The sequence below is a fragment of the Carassius carassius genome, chromosome 22 (assembly GCF_963082965.1).
Source record: "Carassius carassius chromosome 22, fCarCar2.1, whole genome shotgun sequence".
Classification (NCBI taxonomy): Eukaryota; Metazoa; Chordata; class Actinopteri; order Cypriniformes; family Cyprinidae; genus Carassius; species Carassius carassius.
The window spans coordinates 11,217,292-11,228,545 of NC_081776.1; the positions used below are offsets into that span (position 1 = coordinate 11,217,292).

Sequence of the window (11,254 nt, forward strand, 5' to 3'; positions counted from 1 at the left end):
ACGATTGTTGACATGAAAAGAAATAAAACTCATGCGGTGATTTAAAGAAATATGAGAGGTATACCATCCGTTTTTAAAAATCAGTTTATATGACTGCAGGGGCAGTACATTTGCCCAGGACTATAATTTGTTTCAGTTCATCTAGGAAAATTAGCTCTAAACTAAACCATTAATTAGTGTATTTTACAATTGTTTATAGTGTTTACATATTATTATGTATATCCCCCATTATAATAAGAAACAATACTCAGTATCTCCGAATTTATGTGTTTTCATAGCTCACAAACGATAAAATATATATAAAAAATTGTTCCGAAAATTAAAATTTACAATAAATTAAAGAACTGCATCAATGCGTATTAAGTTTTTTGTTTTTTTGGCCTCTCTTCTTTACTGATATTCCTTTTTGCTAGCATCATGATTGCGTCACTCACCTGGAAGTAAACAAACGCGATCACGTGATCAGAGCGCGCTGAGAACAACCACCAGAACCCAGACGATCTCAACGAGTTCACAAAATTATCATATATTCGTCATTTAAAGTTTGTATGCATTTTTTTATATGCATTACTCGTTGCACATCAGCCTGATGTCTGTGATCTAAGTGTAACGTTAGTTGTTCATTCATAACTTCGAACTGTTTATAAATATAAACAGTTATATATTTATTATATCATAACACGTGAGTTACAGTAGTTATAGGGTTTATTTTATTTAAAAAAAATTACATTCTCTGAACATGAAACTTTCTTCATGTAACCAAATCAATTTCAATTTTTGTAACCAAGTCTGGACAGCACACATCCTATTATCATGTCAGAACATTTTTGCACTTTTGTTAACCATTATGATGGCATTCTCCTCCACTAAAATGCATTTCGATTGCTATTTAGGATATTTTGGAGGGTATGTGAATTGGGATGCCTTGTGGACTGAGTTCTCTCTGGCAGGCTAAAGTAATCACACTTTTTATCAACAAAACATCCATTCTTACATGAAACTCAAGGACTGTGTTCGGAAAGGATTACTAGCATAGGTAATGTGCAGTATACACTTTAAATTCATTCAGAAGTGGTTTGTAAAACCAAGGGGTCAAGGTTTGTCTTGTTAGCCATACCAGAACACTTTCGGGTTCCTAAAAGAATTGTTTCCTATTGAACACCATACAAAATTAGTTGTATATATATATACAACTAATTGAAACACATTTGGACAAACTCCCTCCGTTAATACAGCTTTTAGCATGTTCTGCTTTTAAATGCAGGGGAGTAACCATATCAAACTGATGGATTATGATGTGACTTTATGTGTGTAACAGAAGATGTGGAATTATGATGACGCATGGAAGGAACACAGGTCTTGATGCCAGACGGCGCCATACAGTTCTTCATCTAAGACCGGGTTCCTACTCTTAATGCTCAGACACAGTATATGATAAGTGATTTATTTCACTGCACAAATTGTGATATTCTTTTAAATGTTAGATAAATATGCTTTTTTCCCCATATTGCACTATTGAATTTCCCTCCCTAATTGATGTCTGAGTCAATTGGGATATTTGAGAGTTGAGATATTTTACCACACACGTACAAACATACCCATTTCTGTTCAAACAAATGTGCTTTCTCAGAACTTGTTTTTATCACTGAGAGACCCCTTTTCCAGGGATCGATTCATTACCAAGATTTGTATGTTCATGTCAAGAAGTGGAAAGTGTCTGTCACTGCTGTAGTTGGATCTGGTTTGTATCAAAAGTCTAATAAGATGTTGTCATTCTGACATATTCTTCATTAAGCTGTGAACTTGGGAGGGTTCTGCTGCCCGTAGGGAAGTTTCCTGTAGGTTTAGCAGCATGGGAAGGGCAGAGTTATTTCCTGGCCATGCTGTGGTCAGGGAGGGAAGGTGTAGCATGCTCAATTGTGTGTGCTGCCCTTAATTTGGGTTTATTTCTTCTTCACTGTAGGTGTACCTTTTGGGAACAGAGTACTAGAGATCTTATTAAGGTTTCCTCGGCATGTGGGTTGACATGAAGTCAGAGGTTATTGACAGGTTGACTCGTTGCCTGCTGGTACTGCTGGCATGTAAATCGTTGGAACTGTTGTGGTGTTATGCCATCCGCGCAACAATCTAGCCAAAGACAACTCACAAATGAACATGTTGATAGAACTGTGTGGTGGTAATTGGACCTTTTGTGGCAAGAACTTTTGTGATTTTTTTTTTTTTGTTTTGTTATCAGATGGAAGATGATTTTGTGTCTGTGTGTGGTATGGTAACATAAAAATGTGCGTGCGACTCTCTAACTAAAAGTGTTTTTCTTGTCAGAGGTGAGCTAGTGTAATTGTGTGAATAATTGCTGCTGCTGATTAGTGGCACAGCTGTTTTATGAGGCTGGTTGGATTTTGATCAGAAAATGTGAAAATGGCATGATGAAATTCTGACTTTGGTTGTTCGTGTTTAACGTTTGTTGGCATGATGGTGACTAAATGCATTTTTTTTATTTTCACTTTTTTTGTTTTGCTCTTTTCAGGTTTTGCACTGCAGCCGCTGACAGAAAAATCAGGCTGTGGACATCTGATCTTCAAAACAATTATGATGCAAAGGTAACTGTCTCTTCTCCGGTATACTCACAAAATATTTGCTATGATTTTGCTGGTGTTATAAAATTAAGCAATGTGTAAATATCAAAATGATCTGAAAATTGATGCTGTAATCGGGTCCCGCTGCATCTACCAACCCAGGAAACGTAAACAAGATTAACCCAGTAACTTTGTTTTGGTAAGCCTTTTTCTCCAAGCATCTTAAAAAACGAGCGTTTCAGATTTCGCTCATTTTGTGACATGGCAAAAGGATCTTAATATAATAACACCTCCAGCCCCTCTGCATGTTTCCACCCACTGCACACCATTCTGTTTTCGCACAGCCCTATTCTGGAAAAGGGGGCGGGGAGCAGCAGCTCATTTGCATTTAAAGATACTACATGCACTTAAACGGTGCTGTTTCTGCTTCCTCTCAAAATAGGCATTTTCAAAATGATATAATAAATTATCTGTTGGATATTTTGAGCTGAAACTTACCAGACACATTCTGGGGACACCTGAGACTTATATTATACTTATATTAATAGCATAATAGGTCACTTTTAATGTGCTTTTAATTGGCTGTTCAAAAATGGCGATGGAGGAAAATTTTGTGAATCAGTTTAAAAGGTCCAAATCAATTCAAATTATGTTTGATCGGACTGTCCATGAGCATCATTCACTTTAAAAAGGTTAAAAAATATTGGGAACATCTGTATAATAACATTTCTTTTTGTCCTTGGCTGACTTGTATGAACGTGTTCGATGAATGTATTCGATTTCTTGTGTTGCCTAGCCTAGGTCACACTAACTACATCAATCATCGAGTGTTTGAGCCTGCAGAAGGAAAGCAAATAGCCTCTGTCAGCGATGACCACACTTGCAGGTTAGTTGCACTGCAGTCCGAGTGAATGAGTGTGAGAAAGTGAAATATATGTGTGTGTGTTCTGTTCTCTGTTAATGATGCATAAAGTCTTGACCAAATTTCCACACTGAAACTCGACACTAAACAAAACACGGTTCGCCGTTGCTCTGCGTCAACCGCCACTTGCTCGCAGAGTTTTTCTAAGTAATTGGTTAAATGTGGAAATCCAATCAGAAGCCTTGGCTTTTCCTCTTCACGGCCACAGTTAACGAGCTTCTCGACTGTGGCTCCACCAATCAGCCACTGAGGTAAGTGCGGTTTCCTGGCAGTCAGAGGTAATGTAAGAGAGCACTCCTGGAGTCTCGGGTCTTCCCTTTTGCGTCAGAACCGTGTAACTGACACACCTGGATGTTGCAGTGCTGTGGCCTGCCACAACTCAATGTCCCGGCCTTTCTCTTCCATCTTGCAAACCCTAATGGCTTCAAGGTGGATGAGGACCAAGACAGTAGTTTTCCTTATAGACATCCAAAATTCAGCAATTTGATCCTTTATGCAGACCATGCCATGACAGTTTTATGATAAACTTCTCAAAATTCGGATAGTGTAACCATGTTTTCTCAACATGATCAGGTGCAGGTCCTTTTCTGTGCCATTCATTGGCGTATAGATATTAAATCCCTTTCTTGATATTGACCTTCATCTTTCACATAATACCACATTTGCACCAGATTCTGCTTTGAATCCAGTGCATTTCTTTGTGCACACCTCTCCAGTGTCAGCATGTGACCTAAGGCCAGTGTTTTTTATTGATGTTGGTGAAACCTAAGGCTGGGATTAAAGGAGGAATCACAGATCTTTATCATAGTCGGGGGAGAGTTTCAGTTTGCAGCTGCTGCAATAATGGGCTTCTTCTCTGCTGGAACCTGGATGTGCTGAAACCCCTTTTGTCATCCCTAATACCCCTAATACTGGCCCTGAAGCAGCCTATTATTTTTATTAAGTAATAACCATCTCTTATGAATAAATCATGGGCTATCCGACAGCACAGTAAGGTGCAAACCACTGCAGTTACCATATATTACTAATCCTGAACTGCCAGCTCAAATGAGAGATTTGATATCATGATTTGAGATTTGGTGTCTCGCTGTGGTCGTGCTCATAAGGAATACAGCCAAAGGTAACCCAGAGTGCCCGCCAAAACCATAGTTTACACATGCCCATCAGAATTTAGAGACAGATAGTTGATATATGTAGCTTTGGTCAGTGGATTTTGTGTCAGAGATAGTTTGTTGGGTGGGAGAGCAGAGGGGCCACTGCAGGGATTGAAGCAGGAAACATCCGCCATAAGCCTCAGTCTCCCTCTCCTGTGGAGCCAGAGAAAACAGTAGAGCGCTCCATCTGCAGAAAGATTTAAATTCTGTCACGTTGAGAAAATATGGGACGCAGGAGCAACAGCGAGGTGGAACAAGAGAAAGATCAGGTTAGTGTTAAAGAAAGAGAGTGAACCTTTTCCAGTCAGGCCACACAAACTGAGCTTTTGATACAAACATGGATCACAGCTGGATGCACAGTTTATGCATGTGTGACACACCTTCCCTGTTTAAAAGACCACCTGTTCTGGTCAGCAGCATATGTTAAGGATTTTGATCCGCAGCAGGGGATGCTTGTATGGTTGTGCCCCTATACTAGACTTCTTATCATGCAGCCTCTGTTAGCAGACCAGTTGAAATTTATGCTGTTCTTTTCAGCAGGGTTGCCTGCCTTTTAAGATATCGCCACTGAGGGTTTGATCAACCACCTCAATCACAGAATCGCCTTGATTTCAAACTGTTTCAGATCTCCTCTAGTGTTACGTAATTCTGTGTGTGTGTGTGTGTGTGTGCCGGAGAAAGAGTGCAACCTATTTCCTTTGAAGATCAGAGCAGGGTTTTGCTGTAGTAGTGTTACAGGCCTCAGTGCCACCTGCAGATTAATGTAGGGAGTGCAGGTCACACAAGGAAATGCTGAGTTGACAAGAGTTCATACAAGGAGAATGAGGCATACCTGCAGTTTCTGAGGATGACATGTACATGGACAGTTGTCTTTTTTTCTTTCCTTTTTTCTCGGCCAACAGTTATGTAGGATAGAAAAGGGGCTGACCCAAAAGAGAACACAACATAAGTTACTGAAACATACGTAAAACTCCATCTGTTAAACAAATAGCACTCCTCATGTAATTGCAATGCCTTAAAAGGTTGTTTACATAAAAATTTTACCTTTAGAGATACACTACTTGTCACTGGGGCAGCACCCTCAAAGGGACACCTTAGTACCTTCTTTATCCCTAAAGGGTGCATATTAGTACCTTAGTTGAACCTCAAAGGTAGTAATATGTACTCTTATAGTACTACTATGAACCAGCTCACTAGGTTTTAAAACCGAGCCATTATGTCTTGTAAAGTGAGTCGGGTGACGATAGCTGTTTTCGGGTTGGTTTTGCCTGCCTCACATCTGTTTCTGTGTGAGGTTTGAAACTTTTTATTCTCTTCATGATTGATAAATTACACTAGACCACAAAAAAAAGTGTCATTTTGGCTGCTGAGAGCACCTGAATGTAAACACCACCGCTAGCACTATTGGTTTAAACAGGTCAGGTCAGAACAGTTATTCACACCATCTCTGTCAAGAAATTAGCTCCTGACCCGGTCGCCACCATAGATGTTTGTTTCAACAGTTCTTAACTCAATCTCAGCATTTCTCGCCCCTGCCGCATCTGAAAAATCACATTGAATGCTCAGGTCAGCTTCCCGGTTGTGCAGTGTAGGAAAACACAGACAAACCAGACAGACCCTCCCCTTGTTTTCTCTCTTAGGTCTTTCGTGACTTCAAACACTTCCCTCTCTTTTAACTCATATTGTACATGGCTGCCGCATGCTATTCAATAATGCGGTGTCAGTCATTGAAGAGCCTTATGCAATAGCAGTAGCACATCGTCTGTGATGGTTCCCACTGTGTTTGTGTGCTTAGTGTCCTAATCCTCATTTGGCTTTGTCAGGATTGTAGAGAGCTAACTTTTCGCCCTCTTGAATACCCTAGTGGTTGTCAAGACTGGTGGTTTTGGTTTTGCGTGCCATTGAACTCTTGCTTGGCAAGGGGTTTTAAGTAAAGGGGTTTTAACCATGTTTTTGTGGTGTGGTCTGAAACCTCACTCATGCTCAGCAAAGAAGCTTGATCAGAGCAGAGATGCCCCAGACAAGAGGAGACAGTTCAGGAGTTTCTGGCAACTGTTGGGCAGGGCTTAGGTCTTACAAAGACCCTCGTCTGGGAGCTGTTGAGCATGGGGCATGTCCTCCAAGTACCGCCCAGATGCAGATATTAATCTACCCAACTGGATGGTTGACATTCACACAGGCCTTGGAGTGCTTTTGGCAATCATTTGATGAAGACTTCTCAATGACCTCATCAACCAAGCAGTTGTGCGTCTTATTAATGGAGGGCTTCTTCCCCCTCCCCCCTCCTTCTCTTCTCCCACACTTTCCCAGAAAACCTCCACAGTTTCAACTCATTTGACAGAACTTGTGGTTCTCTTCACTCGGGCCTCTGTGATGTGGTAAACCCAAGATCTGATCTCCAGTGAAACCATCCAGAATCTGATTTGTCCAAATGATTTATTGCATCTGCTTGCAGGCCTCTTGCTGTATCTGTACTTGCCCTAATGTGCCTTCACAAACTTCCTTGAGGCCAGATTTGAGTGTGTTCCTGAGAAGAAATGGCTGGGAGGTATTGGCAGTCTTGCTTCTCAGTTGAGCTCCAGGTCAGCTTTAGGGATGCCGTGATAACTGCGAAATCTCAATTGCACACTATTGATGAGCCAACCGAATGCAAGAAACGCAGCAACCCTGATATTTTTCTTTTTTTCTAAGGTTATGCCCTAAATATTAATTAAGTTAGCCATGATGTTTACCATGCTGATTTGTATAGAAGCTTCATAGATTTGCACTTACAAGCCTAAACAGACAGCAAATGAAAGAGAGATCGACTTGAGCGTGTGTGATTACCTGTGTCTGTCCTTCAGGCAGAGTCATATATATTTGTGAATATAGCTTGTCATATTCAAGGAAAGCCAAATCTCTGTTTTTTCGTCAACGCATTGCTTGTCAGCTAAGACTTCTAAAGTTGCACTCAAAGTTAAAATGATTTCAACAGCATGTTTCATTACATCTCTCTTTGAATGAATCTGCATTTTTGAATGTGTACAGTTGAATGAACGGTTTAAAGACTCGCTCAAAGACAGTCCCTTGCCACCACTTTGTGGTGAAACAATGTAACTGCACTGACTGAGAGACTGCCTAGAATGCACAGGTGAAATATCAGCCAAAAGTCTCTTGTCCAGTCAGATTTGAGGATCAGAATCAACTGTTATACATATAGGCTAACAATAGCCCAACAATCCTATTGTCAGGTTTATATTCTGTTATGTGGACCCTTATTTGGACATTCTCTTCTGTTTACTTGACTTGCTGTTTAAATGTTCTATTTTTTATTTTTGGTTTCTGAATATAACCTTGTTACACCGAAGCGCGCACACACACACACACACACACACACACACACACACAAAGAGATTTTATATATATATATATATATATTTATATATATATATATATATATATATATATATATATATATATATATATATATATATATACATACATATACATACATATACATATATATACATATATGTCTTCCCATCTATAGCTTGAAATCTGTATCTTTCTCTCTCTTTCGGCTGATCCGCTCAGCTGATTTGGCAGATTTTACGTCGGATGCCCTTCCTGCCACAATCTTGTGCAACCCCAGTGCTGGGACACACTCACTCACCCATTTACACACACACACCCTCACTCACTACGGCCAATTTACTTTGTCCAATTCACCTATGCGTCATGTATTTGGATTGTGGATGAAACCGGAGCACCCAGACACGAAATGCAAACTCCACACAGAAAGGCGTTCTCCTGGCTCAGCCAGTACTCGAACCAGGGGCCTTCTTGCTGTGAGGTGACAGTGCAAGCTTGAAATCTTTATCTATTTAAGTTGTATTTAAAACTCTGTAGTGTTCTGTCATCCTTTTGTTTTATTTTAGGTGAGTGGTTTATGGTTTTTCATCCACAAGAAGTTATTTTTAGTAAACCTACTTTCCTCTGTGTGTCTAATTGAGTTCTTATTATGAATATCCTGCTTTTGATTAGTGCCAAGTTCCTGAAAGTGCGTCTTTTAGCAAACATTTAATTTGATTTTTACTCACAGACTTCATCTCTGTGTGTGGTGTGTGTATGTGTTAAAGGGTAAGAACACATGGGGACAGGGGTGATGTAATAACCCATTCATGGCCTCATTATTTTTTTTCTGTTGCTGGCATATTTGCTTTGTCACCGTGACCTCCAACTTTATTGCACAAGTTATAATTTGGATTAAATTGTGAATTTCACAGGAAACATGAGATAAAGAACATCCCCACATTTAAAAGTGCACATCTTGATTCAATCCCTAGTAGCTTCAGAGATTTTCTCCCTGTTTATCTGGTACAATTAACCTACCCAATGTTTTGATCAAAGTATCAATCTTTTGGCCAATGCAGGATAGATGTTGTGGGTGAACGCATTACAGCTGTCCTCATGCTTAAAGGGACAGTTCACCCAAAAATCTAAATTATGTCATTAATAACTCTTATGTCGTTCCAAACCCTCGAAACCTCATTTTATCTTCGGAACACAGTTTAAGATATTTTAGATTTAGTCTGAGAGTTCTTAGTCCCTCCATTGAAAGTGTTTGTACGGTATACTGTCCATGTCCAAAAAGGTAAGAAAAACATCATCAAAGTAGTCCATGTGACATCAGAGGGTCAGTTAGAATTTTTTGAAACATCGAAAAAAAAAGGAAGGATGTTTCAAAAAATTCTAACTGACCCTCTGATGTCACATGGACTACTTTGATGATGTTTTTCTTACCTTTTTGGCCATGGACAGTATACCGTGCACAGTTTCAATGAAGGGACTGAGAGCTCTCGGACTAAATCTAAAATATCTTAAACTGTGTTTCCCGAAGATGAACGGAGATCTCACGGGTTTGGATGACATGAGGGTGAGTTATTAATGACATACTTTTCATTTTTGGGTGAACTATCCATTTAATGTCTGTATTTTATATTGAATTTCCCTGAAGATTATATTGTTGCTTTCCTTCTTAAAGAGTGTGGGACCTTGATGGTAATGAAAGCATTTCATTCCGACTGTGTTCCCATGGTGTAAGTGTCTGTTGGCACCCTGAGGACAACTGTAAGGTTAGTAACAAAAGTCTGACAGAACTAATGGTCATATAGGATGTAGATTATGATGTGAACTTTCAATAGGATATATTAGTTTATACTATTTTGTACAGTAACAGTTGATGGTGACGGAAAAGAAAAGGCACTATACGGTTCTATGACCTTCTACACAACATGTCATTCTGTCTCTGGACAGCGGGCAGGTGCCGCTCATGTCAGCTGACTGGTGGCTAACAAACACTATTAAAACTGGAGCTGTGGTGGCCAACGATTGGATGACCTGGGACATTACCAGCCCCAGGTAAACACATCCTTATCTCGGTGGTCAAAATCATAGCTCGTGGTGTGTTATGTTTTTGCAGTGAGGTGCTTTTAAAGCAGAACTGTTGTGTGGTCAACATGACCCAGGCACACTGTACACTATCTCCCCTGTTCCATTTAATTTAGTTTATCTTTCAGAGAATCAAGAATGTGTCCATAATGTGCAAAACACATCTGCTTCATAGAGAATCAAGCCTTTAAACCTTATGACAAAATACATGAACTCCTCCACATTAAATCACCATTACGACATATAACTAAGCAGTTTTGTTGAACATGACGTAAAGGTGGAGTGAATAAAACTGTCGGTAAATGATACTGATGTGTTTTTCCTGTAGTTATCCACTCGAGAAGAGACCATGTTGACAAGGCAAGACATTTCAGTTACATTTTTTTCTAATCATCAGATTATTCAGTATTTGCTAAAGACTGCGTCAATGACTGTAATGCAAGTGATCTCTCTGTTACAGATGGTCAAGGGCAAATGAGAATCTTTTCACTACCACAGGCTATCCAGGACAAATCAACAGTCAGTTATTGTTGCATCATCTGGGCCACCCACAGGTTTGTAAAATTACATTGCTGTTTGTGTTTGACGTAGATTTGAATTTTGCATCTACTTCAGGTCTCATGGTATACAGCTGTCATTGCAGCCTGTGATCATTGGTTCTGCATCTGTGGAGGCTGTTCTAAGCTGGCATAGGACCCTGCCTCTGTGTGTTACCGGTGGGGACCGAAAGCTGTTCTTCTGGATGACAGAGTTGTAACCTGGATTGAAGTCAGCTGGAGAGTGTTTCTGTTTTCCTTTTTGAATAAATAAAGTCATATTTTCATGCGTTGTCACTGTACGTACTCCACTGTGTCTTTATTTTATAGGTCACTTGGGTTAGAACTCAGACTAACAATTGTGGGAAACAAGACTCTCTTTCTCCCTAGTTTTTTCCCTTTTTCTGCGAAGCACTGTATCAGTGTTTTTGGTGTGGTGTTCTGCCAAGCTGGCTTAAAGTTGAGCCAAAGGTCGCCTAACGGCAGGAGCTGACAGTTTTCATTGCAAAGTGCTTAAATGTGTGAGAGAAAAAAACTGTACAGGTGCTCATATAGACCGTCTCATTGACTCCAACAGGATAATAATCTGCAGTCCCATTCCTAACGCTACAGGGGAACTTCCTCCGCTTGACCGTG

At 40.0% G+C, this 11,254-nt stretch overlaps 1 long non-coding RNA gene across 1 annotated transcript; it reads left to right on the forward strand.

Annotated features, from left to right (window-relative positions):
• The first annotated feature begins 435 nt into the window (after nt 1–435).
• On the forward strand, nt 436–10,448 carry LOC132098375 (uncharacterized). Its single transcript, XR_009422895.1, has 6 exons — nt 436–542; nt 894–1,036; nt 2,528–2,600; nt 9,676–9,766; nt 9,948–10,052; nt 10,411–10,448. It is a non-coding gene; the product is annotated as an uncharacterized LOC132098375 (long non-coding RNA).
• Nucleotides 10,449–11,254: the final 806 nt, after the last annotated feature.